Consider the following 19,701-nt stretch of genomic DNA (forward strand, 5'->3'; position numbering starts at 1 on the left):
CTTCAACTTCTGGGGTCTGATCCCCTCTGTAATGCATTACAATTAGAGTTGAGCGAACACCTGGATGTTCGGGTTCGAGAAGTTCGGCCGAACATCCCGGAAATGTTCGGGTTCGGGATCCGAACCCGATCCGAACTTCGTCCCGAACCCGAACCCCATTGAAGTCAATGGGGACCCGAACTTTTCGGCACTAAAAAGGCTGTAAAACAGCCCAGGAAAGAGCTAGAGGGCTGCAAAAGGCAGCAACATGTAGGTAAATCCCCTGCAAACAAATGTGGATAGGGAAATGAATTAAAATAAAAATAAAATAAATAAAAATTAACCAAAATCAATTGGAGAGAGGTTCCATAGCAGAGAATCTGGCTTCCCGTCACCCACCACTGGAACAGTCCATTCTCAGATATTTAGGCCCCGGCACCCAGGCAGAGGAGAGAGGTCCCGTAACAGAGAATCTGTCTTCATGTCAGCAGAGAATTAGTCTGCATGTCATAGCAGAGAATGAGGCTTCACGTCAGCCACCACTGCAACAGTCCATTGGCATATATTTAGGCCCAGCACACACACAGGCAGAGGAGAGAGGTCCCGTAACAGAGAATCTGGCTTCATGTCAGCAGAGAATCAGTCTGCATGTCATAGCAGAGAATGAGGCTTCACGTCAGCCACCACTGCAACAGTCCATTGGCATATATTTAGGCCCAGCACACACACAGGCAGAGGAGAGAGGTCCCGTAACAGAGAATCTGGCTTCATGTCAGCAGAGAATCAGTCTGCATGTCATAGCAGAGAATGAGGCTTCACGTCAGCCACCACTGCAACAGTCCATTGGCATATATTTAGGCCCAGCACACACACAGGCAGAGGAGAGAGGTCCCGTAACAGAGAATCTGTCTTCATGTCAGCAGAGAATTAGTCTGCATGTCATAGCAGAGAATGAGGCTTCACGTCAGCCACCACTGCAACAGTCCATTGGCATATATTTAGGCCCAGCACACACACAGGCAGAGGAGAGAGGTCCCGTAACAGACAATCTGGCTTCATGTCAGCAGAGAATTAGTCTGCATGTCATAGCAGAGAATGAGGCTTCACGTCAGCCACCACTGCAACAGTCCATTGGCATATATTTAGGCCCAGCACACACACAGGCAGAGGAGAGAGGTCCCGTAACAGAGAATCTGTCTTCATGTCAGCAGAGAATTAGTCTGCATGTCATAGCAGAGAATCAGGCTTCACGTCACCCACCACTGCAACAGTCCATTGGCATATATTTAGGCCCAGCACCCAGGCAGAGGAGGGAGGTCCCGTAACAGAGAATCTGTCTTCATGTCAGCAGAGAATTAGTCTGCATGTCATAGCAGAGAATGAGGCTTCACGTCACCCACCACTGCAACAGTCCATTGGCATATATTTAGGCCTAGCACACAGGCAGAGGAGAGGTTCATTCAACTTTGGGTAGCCTCGCAATATAATGGTAAAATGAAAATAAAAATAGGATTGAATGAGGAAGTGCCCTGGAGTCCAATAATATATGGTTATGGGGAGGTAGTTAATGTCTAATCTGGACAAGGGACGGACAGGTCCTGTGGGATCCATGCCTGGTTCATTTTTATGAACGTCAGCTTGTCCACATTGGCTGTAGACAGGCGGCTGCGTTTGTCTGTAATGACGCCCCCTGCCGTGCTGAATACACGTTCAGACAAAACGCTGGCTGCCGGGCAGGCCAGCACCTCCAAGGCATAAAAGGCTAGCTCTGGCCACGTGGACAATTTAGAGACCCAGAAGTTGAATGGGGCCGAACCATCAGTCAGTACGTGGAGGGGTGTGCACACGTACTGTTCCACCATGTTAGTGAAATGTTGCCTCCTGCTAACACGTTGCGTATCAGGTGGTGGTGCAGTTAGCTGTGGCGTGTTGACAAAAGTTTTCCACATCTCTGCCATGCTAACCCTGCCCTCAGAGGAGCTGGCCGTGACACAGCTGCCTTGGCGACCTCTTGCTCCTCCTCTGCCTTGGCCTTGGGCTTCCACTTGTTCCCCTGTGACATTTGGGAATGCTCTCAGTAGCGCGTCTACCAACGTGCGCTTGTACTCGCGCATCTTCCTATCACGCTCCAGTGCAGGAAGTAAGGTGGGCACATTGTCTTTGTAGCGTGGATCCAGCAGGGTGGCAACCCAGTAGTCCGCACAGGTTAAAATGTGGGCAACTCTGCTGTCGTTGCGCAGGCACTGCAGCATGTAGTCGCTCATGTGTGCCAGGCTGCCCAGGGGTAAGGACAAGCTGTCCTCTGTGGGAGGCGTATCGTCATCGTCCTGCCTTTCCCCCCAGCCACGCACCAGTGATGGACCCGAGCTGCGTTGGGTGCCACCCCGCTGTGACCATGCTTCATCCTCATCCTCCTCCACCTCCTCCTCATCCTCGTCCTCCTCGTCCTCCAGTAGTGGGCCCTGGCTGGCCACATTTGTACCTGGCCTCTGCTGTTGCCAAAAACCTCCCTCTGAGTCACTTCGAAGAGACTGGCCTGAAAGTGCTAAAAATGACCCCTCTTCCTCCTCCTCCTCCTCCTCCTGGGCCACCTCCTCTTCCATCATCGCCCTAAGTGTTTTCTCAAGGAGACATAGAAGTGGTATTGTAACGCTGATAACGGTGTCATCGCCACTGGCCATGTTGGTGGAGTACTCGAAACAGCGCAACAGGGCACACAGGTCTCGCATGGAGGCCCAGTCATTGGTGGTGAAGTGGTGCTGTTCTGTAGTGCGACTGACCCGTGCGTGCTGCAGCTGAAACTCCACTATGGCCTGCTGCTGCTCGCACAGTCTGTCCAGCATGTGCAAGGTGGAGTTCCACCTGGTGGGCACGTCGCATATGAGGCGGTGAGCGGGAAGGCCGAAGTTACGCTGTAGCGCAGACAGGCGAGCAGCAGCAGGATGTGAACGCCGGAAGCGCGAACAGACGGCCCGCACTTTATGCAGCAGCTCTGACATGTCGGGGTAGTTGTGAATGAACTTCTGCACCACCAAATTCAGCACATGCGCCAAGCAAGGGATGTGCGTCAAATTGGCTAGTCCCAGAGCTGCAACGAGATTTCGCCCATTATCACACACCACCAGGCCGGGCTTGAGGCTCACCGGCAGCAACCACTCGTCGGTCTGTTGTTCTATACCCCGCCACAACTCCTGTGCGGTGTGGGGCCTGTCCCCCAAACATATGAGTTTCAGAATGGCCTGCTGACGTTTACCCCGGGCTGTGCTGAAGTTGGTGGTGAAGGTGTGTGGCTGACTGGATGAGCAGGTGGAAGAAGAGGAGTAGGAAGCCGAGAAGGAGGAGGTGGCAACAGGAGGCAAAGAATGTTGCCCTGCGATCCTTGGCGGCGGAAGGACGTGCGCCAAACAGCTCTCCGCCTGGGGCCCAGCTGCCACTACATTTACCCAGTGTGCAGTTAGGGAGATATAGCGTCCCTGGCCGTGCTTACTGGTCCACGTATCTGTGGTTAGGTGGACCTTGCCACAGATGGCGTTGCGCAGTGCACACTTGATTTTATCGGATACTTGGTTGTGCAGGGAAGGCACGGCTCTCTTGGAGAAGTAGTGCCGGCTGGGAACAACATACTGTGGGACAGCAAGCGACATGAGCTGTTTGAAGCTGTCTGTGTCCACCAGCCTAAATGACAGCATTTCATAGGCCAGTAGTTTAGAAATGCTGGCATTCAGGGCCAGGGATCGAGGGTGGCTAGGTGGGAATTTACGCTTTCTATCAAATGTTTGTGAGATGGAGAGCTGAACGCTGGCGTGTGACATGGTTGAGACGCTTGGTGACGGAGGTGGTGGTGGTGGTGTTGGTGGTACATCCCCTGTTTGCTGGGCGGCAGGTGCCAACGTTCCTCCAGAGGCGGAGGAAGAGGCCGAGGCGGCAGCAGCAGAATAGGCCGAGGCGGCAGCAGCAGAAGAGGTAGCAGGGGGAGCCTGAGTGACTTCCTTGGTTTTAAGGTGTTTACTCCACTGCAGTTCATGCTTTGCATGCAGGTGCCTGGTCATGCAGGTTGTGCTCAGGTTCAGAACGTTAATGCCTCGCTTCAGGCTCTGATGGCACAGCGTGCAAACCACTCGGGTCTTGTCGTCAGCACATTGTTTGAAGAAGTGCCATGCCAGGGAACTCCTTGAAGCTGCCTTTGGGGTGCTCGGTCCCAGATGGCGGCGGTCAGTAGCAGGCGGAGTCTCTTGGCGGCGGGTGTTCTGCTTTTGCCCACTGCTCCCTCTTTTGCTACGCTGTTGGCTCGGTCTCACCACTGCCTCTTCCTCCGAACTGTGAAAGTCAGTGGCACGACCTTCATTCCATGTGGGGTCTAGGACCTCATCGTCCCCTGCATCGTCTTCCACCCAGTCTTGATCCCTGACCTCCTGTTCAGTCTGCACACTGCAGAAAGACGCAGCAGTTGGCACCTGTGTTTCGTCATCATCAGAGACATGCTGAGGTGGTATTCCCATGTCCTCATCATCAGGAAACATAAGTGGTTGTGCGTCAGTGCATTCTATGTCTTTCACCGCTGGGGAAGGGCTAGGTGGATGCCCTTGGGAAACCCTGCCAGCGGAGTCTTCAAACAGCATAAGAGACTGCTGCATAACTTGAGGCTGAGACAGTTTCCCTGGTATGCATGGGGGTGATGTGACAGACTGATGGGGTTGGTTTTCAGGCGCCATCTGTGCGCTTTCTGCAGAAGACTGGGTGGGAGATAATGTGAACGTGCTGGATCCACTGTCGGCCACCCAATTGACTAATGCCTGTACCTGCTCAGGCCTTACCATCCTTAGAACGGCATTGGGCCCCACCATATATCGCTGTAAATTCTGGCGGCTACTGGGACCTGAGGTAGTTGGTACACTAGGACGTGTGGATGTGGCAGAACGGCCACGTCCTCTCCCAGCACCAGAGGGTCCACTAACACCACCACGACCATGTCCACGTCCGCGTCCCTTACTAGATGTTTTTCTCATTGTTATGGTTCACCACAACAACAAATATATTATTTGGCCCAATGTATTGTATTCAAATTCAGCGGGATATAAATTTGAGGCCTAGTATTTAGGCGCTGGGTGACCGGTATGGATTTAGTGACAGAATTAGACTTGGAAATGCACAGAAGCGTGTGTGTGAAGTTATTCTGAATGACCCTATGTGCACCTTCAATATGATCTACCCTTTTAGGGATAGATTTCAAATAGCTCTGATATAGCAGAAACGACTAAATTATGAAATTGCTAAATTGGGAATTGTATTTCAACCCAGAACAAAAAATGTGCTTTGACGGACACTAAATAACTTTCCCAGCCACAACAGGACAGCGGTAACGAGAGATTTAGCGGGATATAAATTTGAGGCCTAGTATTTAGGCGCTGGGTGACAGGTATGGGTTTAGTGCCAGAATTAGACTTGGAAATACACAGTAGCGGGTGTGTGTGAAGTTATTCTGAATGACCCAATGTGCACCTTGAATATTATATACCCTTTTAGGGATAGATTTCAAATAGCTCTGATATAGCAGAAACCACTAAATTATGAAATTGCTAAATTGGGAATTGTATTTCAACCCAGAACAAGAAATGTGCTTGAACGGACACTAAATAACTCGCCCAGCTACAGCACTAGGGACAGATTTAGCGGGATATAAATTTGAGGCCTAGTATTTAGGCGCTGGGTGACAGGTATGGGTTTAGTGCCAGAATTAGACTTGGAAATACACAGTAGCGGGTGTGTGTGAAGTTATTCTGAATGACCCAATGTGCACCTTGAATATTATATACCCTTTTAGGGATAGATTTCAAATAGCTCTGATATAGCAGAAACCACTAAATTATGAAATTGCTAAATTGGGAATTGTATTTCAACCCAGAACAAGAAATGTGCTTGAACGGACACTAAATAACTCGCCCAGCTACAGCACTAGGGACAGATTTAGCGGGATATAAATTTGAGGCCTAGTATTTAGGCGCTGGGTGACAGGTATGGGTTTAGTGCCAGAATTAGACTTGGAAATACACAGTAGCGGGTGTGTGTGAAGTTATTCTGAATGACCCAATGTGCACCTTGAATATTATATACCCTTTTAGGGATAGATTTCAAATAGCTCTGATATAGCAGAAACCACTAAATTATGAAATTGCTAAATTGGGAATTGTATTTCAACCCAGAACAAGAAATGTGCTTGAACGGACACTAAATAACTCGCCCAGCTACAGCACTAGGGACAGATTTAGCGGGATATAAATTTGAGGCCTAGTATTTAGGCGCTGGGTGACAGGTATGGGTTTAGTGCCAGAATTAGACTTGGAAATACACAGTAGCGGGTGTGTGTGAAGTTATTCTGAATGACCCAATGTGCACCTTGAATATTATATACCCTTTTAGGGATAGATTTCAAATAGCTCTGATATAGCAGAAACCACTAAATTATGAAATTGCTAAATTGGGAATTGTATTTCAACCCAGAACAAGAAATGTGCTTGAACGGACACTAAATAACTCGCCCAGCTACAGCACTAAGGACAGATTTAGCGGGATATAAATTTGAGGCCTAGTATTTAGGCGCTGGGTGACAGGTATGGGTTTAGTGACAGAATTAGACTGGGATATGGCCAAAAAATAAACAGACTATTGCTGGTTAAATGCACTTGGTGTGACAGCTTCACCCTGATGTAGGCTTTAGCCAAAAAACAACCACACCATTGAGGGTTAAATGCACTTGGTGACAGGCGCAGCTTGCCCCTGATTTAGTATATGGCCAAAAAATGAACAGACTATTGCTGGTTAAATGCACTTGGTGTGACAGCTTCACCCTGATGTAGGCTTTAGCCAAAAAACAACCACACCATTGAGGGTTAAATGCACTTGGTGACAGGCGCAGCTTGCCCCTGATTTTGTATATGGCCAAAAAATGAACAGACTATTGCTGGTTAAATGCACTTGGTGTGACAGCTTCACCCTGATGTAGGCTTTAGCCAAAAAACAACCACACCATTGAGGGTTAAATGCACTTGGTCGCAGCTTGTGCTGGCGCACCACAAGACACAAAATGGCCGCCGATCACCCCAGAAAAATGTGACTGACAAACGGTCTGGGCAGCCTAAAAACAGTGAGCAATTGAGGATCAGCAGCTCAATGATCCACAGCTGCAGATCGATCAGTTAATCAAGTCCTTTGGAGGAGTTAATCTGCCTAATCTCGCCCTACTGTCGCAGCCGCAACCTCTCCCTACGCTAATCAGAGCAGAGTGACGGGCGGCGCTATGTGACTCCAGCTTAAATAGAGGCTGGGTCACATGGTGCTCTGGCCAATCACAGCCATGCCAATAGTAGGCATGGCTGTGATGGCCTCTTGGGGCAAGTAGTATGACGCTTGTTGATTGGCTGCTTTGCAGCCTTTCAAAAAGCGCCAAGAAAGCGTCACAAAAGCGCGAAGAAAGCGACGAACACCGAACCCGAACCCGGACTTTTACGAAAATGTCCGGGTTCGGGTCCGTGTCACGGACACCCCAAAATTCGGTACGAACCCGAACTATACAGTTCGAGTTCGCTCATCCCTAATTACAATACAACCTGTATTGTAATGCATTGGTTGTCACAGGCTTCTTATGGAAGGCATCGGGCTCGCCTTCTCTGCCATCGCCGTCCCCGCCACTGCAGTGCAGGGACCCGATAGAGATGCAGAGGGCACGCGAACCCCTGCAAACTCTCTGCATGCCGCGGTCAGCTTTGACTGTGGCATACAAGGGGTTAATATGCTGGCATCGGTGTCTTCCCTGATGACGGCGCATGCAGAAGGGGCCCGGCTGTCAGTGACTGCCAAGTATGTCCCGCTGATCGGGCAGGCGCAGCTCCTGCACCCGCCCGATCAGCCTGCCGTACATGTATGGCGCTGGTCCTTAAGTCACATCCACCAGCACTGTACATGTACGGCGGAGGTCCTTAAGGGGTTAAGGTGGTTCAATATTGCAGCCAAAATTAAGATATGCCATTTTTAAGGCAAGAGAGCTATTGTAAATAAAAGAAATGGAGACTGCGGTCATCCAGTCCATCAAAACTACTGACCCAACTGGATCTCACTCTTCTAGTTGCTTGATGATGGGATTCAGGGGCCAGACAGGTCAGCCTATGACTAGTCGGACATCTTGCCCAAGGGTTAGTGACAGCAGCTACAAGGAAGAAACTTGACTGTGAAGTGAGATGCTGAAAGGAGTTTGTAATTTGCACACAAATCACTGACTGATTGACTCAAGTCTAAGGGTGCCTTTACACCAGACGATAGAGCAGCAGATTATCGGGAAGGAAGCGTTCCTTCACAACAATCTGCTGCTCACTGGTGGAGGAGACCGCTGCTATTACATGCGGCAATCTCCTCTAGAGTATGGGAACGAGCGATCGCTAATGCTATTGCTCTTCTCCATAATCTGCTGCCAGTAAACGACGATTTTTGGGTCAGCACAAACGATGGGATTCATGATAATATTTTGCCGAAATTTCCCCCTCCACTTTTGTGAATACAAGGATTACCAGAGCTCGGGCAAGCAGGCATAGCGAGACATTCACATAGAGGAGAGGAATGTAAGTCCTTGCCTCAGGAACAGGTTGGACTGGGTGAAGGTTTACATTATTTCAGGGTGGAGGTAGAGCAGAGAGGAGAGACGCGCCCAGTCATCTGACTGATGACCGGGAACATTGCTCGTGTGTGTGACTCAGCACTGAACCATACTATATAGGGCAATGCTAGAAAAATCTACAACTTGGAGGACGGAAATAGGAAATGATAATTAGCTAATTAACACTAACTAAGCTTAGATCTCACTGATGATGAAGAAGAACTGACTTAACATCGTAAAAGGGTCTACAAGTCACTGACAAACTCCCGAGAAACTAAATTACATCTCATAAGTTTTCATAAGGAGACACTGTTTTTATATAGATAATGACCAACGTGTACTCTAAGGCCTCTCTCACATGAACAATACGGATTAGGTCCGGATGCGTTCAGGATGCGTTCAGGGAAACTCACACCATTTCGCAAGCAAGCTCAGTCAGTTTTGTCTGCGATGGCGTTCAGTTATTCCGTTTTTTCCACGTGGGTGAAATGCGTTTTGATGCGTTTTTCACGTGTTTGATGAAAAACTGAAGGTTTACAAACAACATCTCTTAGCAACCATCAGTGAAAAACACATTGCATCCGCACTTGCTTCCGGATGCGATGCGTTTTTCACTGAAGCCCCATTCACTTCTACGGGGCCAGAGCTGCGCGAAAAACTTTGAAATCTACAACATGCTGCGTTATTCACGCAACGCAGACCTGATAAAAACGCTCATGTACAAAGACCCATTGAAATGAATGGGTCAGGATTCAGTGCGGAGGCTATGCGTTCACGTCACACATTGCACCCGCGTGGAAAACTCGCTTGCGTGAAAGGGGCCTAAAGGTTGCAGGATGGTGTATACCAGTCAAAGTCATCTGATGGCAGAAACCTATGAAGTGTTGGACTAAAAAACACTTTTTGTGATCACCGGACTCCATTATGACAGCTGTGAAATATTGTATATAGAAGACTGTAAATAGTAATTCATTTTGTTAATAAAACGTATCACGCACAAAAAGCTTTAGTGTCATTGACCTTATTTTTATGATCAACCAGAAGCCTAAAGCCTGTATTAGAAGGGCAAATTTTCTGCCATGAGCGTTCATATTAATGCTCGTCAGCGATCATTTGGCAGTGTAATACTGCCGCCGATTACCCAATGAATGAGCAAATACTCGTTCATCGGGCAATCCAAATCTTTTGACATGTTTAAAAATCATTGTTTACTGGCGGCAGATTGTGGTGTCTAATAATGTTCTGCCGCCAGCAAACCACTATATAGCATGGGGGCGAGCGACGGCATATCGGTTGATCCTTCCGCATACTGGGGAGGAGATCAGTGCATGTAATAGCAGGGGTCTCCTCCGTTAGCATGCAGGTGATTGCTGGGAAGTAACGCTTCCTTCCCGACAATCACCGCCAGAATCGGGCTATCTTATACATGTCGAACAAATTAAAGTCCACAAAGTAGACTTCGATCCAAATTTCTGGGAAAATTTGTTTCGCTGCAAAATTGAATTTCTTCTTGCTTCGTGGTAACATAGTATATAAGGCCCAAAAAAGACATCTGTCCATCCAGTTCAGCCTGTTATCCTGCAAGTTGAAAAAATCCATATTCTTTATGCAAATGAGCTAGTAAGATGCCCAGAGTGGCCTTATTTTTGTTCAAAGGTGGATGCCCAGTGAAACATCAGAGGCTGATGAACTCAGTTGAACTGGAAGAGTGGAGGCACAGGCAGTGTTCGGAAATGAGGGCGTCAGCCTCCGATGTTTCACTGGGCATGCGCTGAGCCCAGTGAAGGTTTCTTCCTCTGCTGGAAGATCATGGCGAGATTTGTTAGTGACACTGAAGGCAAGGGTGGGCGGGGTTCTCTGCTGTTAGTGATATATTGGGGGGGGGGGGGGACAACGGCGCTGCTTGGCGCGTAGAGTATGAGACGAGGAGAGGCGTGCTTGGGCTCTGCTGGAGGGCGGGCCTGGGCATTCAATGGGGGCGTTATTGTTATTATTCTAATTGTCCTAACATTTATATTCAATAACCTTTCTATACTGTTTTGTCATCTAAACTCATTTACATAAACATGGGCATATGGGAAATACATGCAAATAGTGTTTCAGCTGAAAAACAAAGCAGATTCTGCTAATTTGCATGTGTTTCCCATATGCCCATGTTTATGTAAATGAGTTTGTATGACAAAACAGTATCGAAAGGTTATTGAATATAAATGTTAGAACAATTAAAAAACTGAAAATTTTTATGCAGCCCTCCTAAGCAGTGAGAGAAGAGTTAGCTGGCGTCCCCAATTTTTTGTTACAATTTTTGTCACCCTAATGATAATGATCTAGGTGTGCAGATCCCCCCAAGCCACCAACAAAAGTCAAGCAACTTTGAGGCTCACTAGCTCTCAAGTCTTTGTGGATAGAGATCCAGATAAAGTAAGGCATGGTAATTAAAGATTCCTAGGTTACCAAGGAGTCAAATGTGGGCTTGATGCTTGTATGTTCCTGCCAGCCGGTGCTTTTGGAAGGTACTGGTTCTCTTTGTTTAGATCCAACTGGAGTATGAAGTCTTCCAGGCAATACCCCCTGGGAAAACAGCATGGATGCCATATAGCAGCTAAATCTTTGAAAGAACATCCAGTACCTTCCAAAATATGTGTCAAAGACATCTCACACCAAATGCTCTACTGATGAGGAGTAAAAACTCCAAAACAGTGCTGTCTACAGAGGGGTCTCTCTGGTTTGGCTGATATCATTAGCAATGGTGGATTATAACAGGGAGTTTTTCATGGAGCACATGGCCACCCAAAGTGGTCATCATTGTTCCTGGGCCCCGCATTTGAATACTGAGGTGGGGTACAGGATTTGATGGGATCCATCCCTGTTATTCACCCTCATAGGCTTCAGGCCTCTAGGCCTAAAGCCTATGAGGCAGTAGAGATGCACAGGCGGTCACGATAACATCATCATGACTGCTTGCACCGGGATGCAGGCAACTCAACCCACAGGCTTGAAGAATAATTTGGCCTACATCAAAGACAACGGCGTGGAGCAGGAGTAAGGTATTATGATTTTGTTTTTGCTATTCCTAACACTGTGGGCACTAGAATTACTGGGGGACTGCAAAGGGGCATTACAAATACTGAAGAAACTACAGGGGACATTGCAGATACTGGGAGCACTACAAGGAGCCATTATAAATACTGGGAGAACTATACTGTAGTAGGCCTTATAAATAGGGATGAGCGAACTCGAACTGTATAGTTCGGGTTCGTACCGAATTTTGGGGTGTCCGTGACACGGACCCGAACCCGGACATTTTCGTAAAAGTCCGGGTTCGGGTTCGGTGTTCGTCGCTTTCTTGGCGCTTTTGTGACGCTTTCTTGGCGCTTTTTGAAAGGCTGCAAAGCAGCCAATCAACAAGCGTCATACTACTTGCCCCAAGAGGCCGTCACAGCCATGCCTACTATTGGCATGGCTGTGATTGGCCAGAGCACCATGTGACCCAGCCTCTATTTAAGCTGGAGTCACATAGCGCCGCCCGTCACTCTGCTCTGATTAGCGTAGGGAGAGGTTGCGGATGCGACAGTAGGGCGAGATTAGGCAGATTAACTCCTCCAAAGGACTTCACTTGATTAATCGATCGATCTGCAGCTGTGCATCATTGAGCTGCTGAAATTCAAATGCTCACTCACTGTTTTTAGGCTGCCCAGACCGTTTGTCAGTCACTTTTTTCTGGGGTGATCGGCGGCCATTTTGTGTCTTGTGCGGTGCTGCGACCAAGTGCATCCAAGCTGCGACCAAGTGCATTTAACCCTCAATGGTGTGGTTGTTTTTTGGCTAAAGCCTACATCAGGGTGAAGCTGTCACACCAAGTGCATTTAACCAGCAATAGTCTGTTCATTTTTTTGGCCATATACTAAATCAGGGGCAAGCTGCGCCTGTCACCAAGTGCATTTAACCCTCAATGGTGTGGTTGTTTTTTGGCTAAAGCCTACATCAGGGTGAAGCTGTCACACCAAGTGCATTTAACCAGCAATAGTCTGTTCATTTTTTGGCCATATACTACATCAGGGGCAAGCTGCGCCCGTCACCAAGTGCATTTAACCCTCAGTAGTGTGGTGCGTCAAGCTGTGACACCAAGTGCATTTAACCAGCAATAGTCTGTTCATTTTTTGGCCATATACTACATCAGGGGCAAGCTGCGCCCGTCACCAAGTGCATTTAACCAGCAATAGTGTGGTTATTTTTTGGCCATATCCCAGTCTAATTCTGTCACTAAATCCATACCGGTCACCCAGCGCCTAAATACTAGGCCTCAAATTTATATCCCGCTAAATCTCTCGTTACCGCTGTCCTGTTGTGGCTGGGAAAGTTATTTAGTGTCCGTCAAAGCACATTTTTTGTTCTGGGTTGAAGTACAATTCCCAATTTAGCAATTTCATAATTTAGTGGTTCCTGCTATATCAGAGCTATTTGAAATCTATCCCTAAAAGGGTATATAATATTCAAGGTGCACATTGGGTCATTCAGAATAACTTCACACACACCCGCTACTGTGTATTTCCAAGTCTAATTCTGTCACTAAACCCATACCTGTCACCCAGCGCCTAAATACTAGGCCTCAAATTTATATCCTGCTAAATCTCTCGTTACCGCTGTCCTGTTGTGGCTGGGAAAGTTATTTAGTGTCCGTCAAAGCACATTTTTTGTTCTGGGTTGAAATACAATTCCCAATTTAGCAATTTCATAATTTAGTGGTTCCTGCTATATCAGAGCTATTTGAAATCTATCCCTAAAAGGGTATATAATATTCAAGGTGCACATTGGGTCATTCAGAATAACTTCACACACACCCGCTACTGTGTATTTCCAAGTCTAATTCTGTCACTAAACCCATACCTGTCACCCAGCGCCTAAATACTAGGCCTCAAATTTATATCCTGCTAAATCTCTCGTTACCGCTGTCCTGTTGTGGCTGGGAAAGTTATTTAGTGTCCGTCAAAGCACATTTTTTGTTCTGGGTTGAAATACAATTCCCAATTTAGCAATTTCATAATTTAGTGGTTTCTGCTATATCAGAGCTATTTGAAATCTATCCCTAAAAGGGTATATAATATTCAAGGTGCACATTGGGTCATTCAGAATAACTTCACACACACCCGCTACTGTGTATTTCTAAGTCTAATTCTGTCACTAAACCCATACCTGTCACCCAGCGCCTAAATACTAGGCCTCAAATTTATATCCTGCTAAATCTCTCGTTAACGCTGTCCTGTTGTGGCTGGGAAAGTTATTTAGTGTCCGTCAAAGCACATTTTTTGTTCTGGGTTTAAATACAATTCCCAATTTAACAATTTCATAATTTAGTGGTTTCTGCTATATCAGAGCTATTTGAAATCTATCCCTAAAAGGGTATATAATATTCAAGGTGCACATTGGGTCATTCAGAATAACTTCACACACACCCGCTACTGTGTATTTCCAAGTCTAATTCTGTCACTAAACCCATACCTGTCACCCAGCGCCTAAATACTAGGCCTCAAATTTATATCCTGCTAAATCTCTCGTTAACGCTGTCCTGTTGTGGCTGGGAAAGTTATTTAGTGTCCGTCAAAGCACATTTTTTGTTCTGGGTTGAAATACAATTCCCAATTTAGCAATTTCATAATTTAGTGGTTTCTGCTATATCAGAGCTATTTGAAATCTATCCCTAAAAGGGTATATAATATTCAAGGTGCACATTGGGTCATTCAGAATAACTTCACACACACCCGCTACTGTGTATTTCTAAGTCTAATTCTGTCACTAAACCCATACCTGTCACCCAGCGCCTAAATACTAGGCCTCAAATTTATATCCTGCTAAATCTCTCGTTAACGCTGTCCTGTTGTGGCTGGGAAAGTTATTTAGTGTCCGTCAAAGCACATTTTTTGTTCTGGGTTTAAATACAATTCCCAATTTAACAATTTCATAATTTAGTGGTTTCTGCTATATCAGAGCTATTTGAAATCTATCCCTAAAAGGGTATATAATATTCAAGGTGCACATTGGGTCATTCAGAATAACTTCACACACACCCGCTACTGTGTATTTCCAAGTCTAATTCTGTCACTAAACCCATACCTGTCACCCAGCGCCTAAATACTAGGCCTCAAATTTATATCCTGCTAAATCTCTCGTTAACGCTGTCCTGTTGTGGCTGGGAAAGTTATTTAGTGTCCGTCAAAGCACATTTTTTGTTCTGGGTTTAAATACAATTCCCAATTTACCAATTTCATAATTTAGTGGTTTCTGCTATATCAGAGCTATTTGAAATCTATCCCTAAAAGGGTATATAATATTCAAGGTGCACATTGGGTCATTCAGAATAACTTCACACACACCCGCTACTGTGTATTTCCAAGTCTAATTCTGTCACTAAACCCATACCTGTCACCCAGCGCCTAAATACTAGGCCTCAAATTTATATCCTGCTAAATCTCTCGTTAACGCTGTCCTGTTGTGGCTGGGAAAGTTATTTAGTGTCCGTCAAAGCACATTTTTTGTTCTGGGTTGAAATACAATTCCCAATTTAGCAATTTCATAATTTAGTGGTTTCTGCTATATCAGAGCTATTTGAAATCTATCCCTAAAAGGGTATATAATATTCAAGGTGCACATTGGGTCATTCAGAATAACTTCACACACACCCGCTACTGTGTATTTCTAAGTCTAATTCTGTCACTAAACCCATACCTGTCACCCAGCGCCTAAATACTAGGCCTCAAATTTATATCCCGCTAAATCTCTCGTTAACGCTGTCCTGTTGTGGCTGGGAAAGTTATTTAGTGTCCGTCAAAGCACATTTTTTGTTCTGGGTTTAAATACAATTCCCAATTTAACAATTTCATAATTTAGTGGTTTCTGCTATATCAGAGCTATTTGAAATCTATCCCTAAAAGGGTATATAATATTCAAGGTGCACATTGGGTCATTCAGAATAACTTCACACACACCCGCTACTGTGTATTTCCAAGTCTAATTCTGTCACTAAACCCATACCTGTCACCCAGCGCCTAAATACTAGGCCTCAAATTTATATCCTGCTAAATCTCTCGTTACCGCTGTCCTGTTGTGGCTGGGAAAGTTATTTAGTGTCCGTCAAAGCACATTTTTTGTTCTGGGTTGAAATACAATTCCCAATTTAGCAATTTCATAATTTAGTGGTTTCTGCTATATCAGAGCTATTTGAAATCTATCCCTAAAAGGGTATATAATATTCAAGGTGCACATTGGGTCATTCAGAATAACTTCACACACACCCGCTACTGTGTATTTCTAAGTCTAATTCTGTCACTAAATCCATACCTGTCACCCAGCGCCTAAATACTAGGCCTCAAATTTATATCCTGCTAAATCTCTCGTTAACGCTGTCCTGTTGTGGCTGGGAAAGTTATTTAGTGTCCGTCAAAGCACATTTTTTGTTCTGGGTTTAAATACAATTCCCAATTTAACAATTTCATAATTTAGTGGTTTCTGCTATATCAGAGCTATTTGAAATCTATCCCTAAAAGGGTATATAATATTCAAGGTGCACATTGGGTCATTCAGAATAACTTCACACACACCCGCTACTGTGTATTTCCAAGTCTAATTCTGTCACTAAACCCATACCTGTCACCCAGCGCCTAAATACTAGGCCTCAAATTTATATCCTGCTAAATCTCTCGTTAACGCTGTCCTGTTGTGGCTGGGAAAGTTATTTAGTGTCCGTCAAAGCACATTTTTTGTTCTGGGTTGAAATACAATTCCCAATTTAGCAATTTCATAATTTAGTGGTTTCTGCTATATCAGAGCTATTTGAAATCTATCCCTAAAAGGGTATATAATATTCAAGGTGCACATTGGGTCATTCAGAATAACTTCACACACACCCGCTACTGTGTATTTCTAAGTCTAATTCTGTCACTAAACCCATACCTGTCACCCAGCGCCTAAATACTAGGCCTCAAATTTATATCCTGCTAAATCTCTCGTTAACGCTGTCCTGTTGTGGCTGGGAAAGTTATTTAGTGTCCGTCAAAGCACATTTTTTGTTCTGGGTTTAAATACAATTCCCAATTTAACAATTTCATAATTTAGTGGTTTCTGCTATATCAGAGCTATTTGAAATCTATCCCTAAAAGGGTATATAATATTCAAGGTGCACATTGGGTCATTCAGAATAACTTCACACACACCCGCTACTGTGTATTTCCAAGTCTAATTCTGTCACTAAACCCATACCTGTCACCCAGCGCCTAAATACTAGGCCTCAAATTTATATCCTGCTAAATCTCTCGTTAACGCTGTCCTGTTGTGGCTGGGAAAGTTATTTAGTGTCCGTCAAAGCACATTTTTTGTTCTGGGTTTAAATACAATTCCCAATTTACCAATTTCATAATTTAGTGGTTTCTGCTATATCAGAGCTATTTGAAATCTATCCCTAAAAGGGTATATAATATTCAAGGTGCACATTGGGTCATTCAGAATAACTTCACACACACCCGCTACTGTGTATTTCCAAGTCTAATTCTGTCACTAAACCCATACCTGTCACCCAGCGCCTAAATACTAGGCCTCAAATTTATATCCTGCTAAATCTCTCGTTAACGCTGTCCTGTTGTGGCTGGGAAAGTTATTTAGTGTCCGTCAAAGCACATTTTTTGTTCTGGGTTGAAATACAATTCCCAATTTAGCAATTTCATAATTTAGTGGTTTCTGCTATATCAGAGCTATTTGAAATCTATCCCTAAAAGGGTATATAATATTCAAGGTGCACATTGGGTCATTCAGAATAACTTCACACACACCCGCTACTGTGTATTTCTAAGTCTAATTCTGTCACTAAACCCATACCTGTCACCCAGCGCCTAAATACTAGGCCTCAAATTTATATCCCGCTAAATCTCTCGTTAACGCTGTCCTGTTGTGGCTGGGAAAGTTATTTAGTGTCCGTCAAAGCACATTTTTTGTTCTGGGTTTAAATACAATTCCCAATTTAACAATTTCATAATTTAGTGGTTTCTGCTATATCAGAGCTATTTGAAATCTATCCCTAAAAGGGTATATAATATTCAAGGTGCACATTGGGTCATTCAGAATAACTTCACACACACCCGCTACTGTGTATTTCCAAGTCTAATTCTGTCACTAAACCCATACCTGTCACCCAGCGCCTAAATACTAGGCCTCAAATTTATATCCTGCTAAATCTCTCGTTAACGCTGTCCTGTTGTGGCTGGGAAAGTTATTTAGTGTCCGTCAAAGCACATTTTTTGTTCTGGGTTGAAATACAATTCCCAATTTAGCAATTTCATAATTTAGTGGTTTCTGCTATATCAGAGCTATTTGAAATCTATCCCTAAAAGGGTATATAATATTCAAGGTGCACATTGGGTCATTCAGAATAACTTCACACACACCCGCTACTGTGTATTTCTAAGTCTAATTCTGTCACTAAACCCATACCTGTCACCCAGCGCCTAAATACTAGGCCTCAAATTTATATCCTGCTAAATCTCTCGTTAACGCTGTCCTGTTGTGGCTGGGAAAGTTATTTAGTGTCCGTCAAAGCACATTTTTTGTTCTGGGTTTAAATACAATTCCCAATTTAACAATTTCATAATTTAGTGGTTTCTGCTATATCAGAGCTATTTGAAATCTATCCCTAAAAGGGTATATAATATTCAAGGTGCACATTGGGTCATTCAGAATAACTTCACACACACCCGCTACTGTGTATTTCCAAGTCTAATTCTGTCACTAAACCCATACCTGTCACCCAGCGCCTAAATACTAGGCCTCAAATTTATATCCTGCTAAATCTCTCGTTAACGCTGTCCTGTTGTGGCTGGGAAAGTTATTTAGTGTCCGTCAAAGCACATTTTTTGTTCTGGGTTGAAATACAATTCCCAATTTAGCAATTTCATAATTTAGTGGTTTCTGCTATATCAGAGCTATTTGAAATCTATCCCTAAAAGGGTATATAATATTCAAGGTGCACATTGGGTCATTCAGAATAACTTCACACACACCCGCTACTGTGTATTTCTAAGTCTAATTCTGTCACTAAACCCATACCTGTCACCCAGCGCCTAAATACTAGGCCTCAAATTTATATCCTGCTAAATCTCTCGTTAACGCTGTCCTGTTGTGGCTGGGAAAGTTATTTAGTGTCCGTCAAAGCACATTTTTTGTTCTGGGTTTAAATACAATTCCCAATTTAACAATTTCATAATTTAGTGGTTTCTGCTATATCAGAGCTATTTGAAATCTATCCCTAAAAGGGTATATAATATTCAAGGTGCACATTGGGTCATTCAGAATAACTTCACACACACCCGCTACTGTGTATTTCCAAGTCTAATTCTGTCACTAAACCCATACCTATCACCCAGCGCCTAAATACTAGGCCTCAAATTTATATCCTGCTAAATCTCTCGTTAACGCTGTCCTGTTGTGGCTGGGAAAGTTATTTAGTGTCCGTCAAAGCACATTTTTTGTTCTGGGTTGAAATACAATTCCCAATTTAGCAATTTCATAATTTAGTGGTTTCTGCTATATCAGAGCTATTTGAAATCTGTCCCTAAAAGGGTATATAATATTCAAGGTGCACATTGGGTCATTCAGAATAACTTCACACACACCCGCTACTGTGTATTTCTAAGTCTAATTCTGTCACTAAACCCATACCTGTCACCCAGCGCCTAAATACTAGGCCTCAAATTTATATCCTGCTAAATCTCTCGTTAACGCTGTCCTGTTGTGGCTGGGAAAGTTATTTAGTGTCCGTCAAAGCACATTTTTTGTTCTGGGTTTAAATACAATTCCGAATTTAACAATTTCATAATTTAGTGGTTTCTGCTATATCAGAGCTATTTGAAATCTATCCCTAAAAGGGTATATAATATTCAAGGTGCACATTGGGTCATTCAGAATAACTTCACACACACACGCTTCTGTGCATTTCCAAGTCTAATTCTGTCACTAAATCCATACCGGTCACCCAGCGCCTAAATACTAGGCCTCAAATTTATATTCCGCTGAATTTGAATACAATACATTGGGCC

The sequence above is a fragment of the Bufo gargarizans genome, chromosome 6 (genome assembly GCF_014858855.1).
Source record: "Bufo gargarizans isolate SCDJY-AF-19 chromosome 6, ASM1485885v1, whole genome shotgun sequence".
In the NCBI taxonomy this organism is placed as follows: domain Eukaryota; kingdom Metazoa; phylum Chordata; class Amphibia; order Anura; family Bufonidae; genus Bufo; species Bufo gargarizans.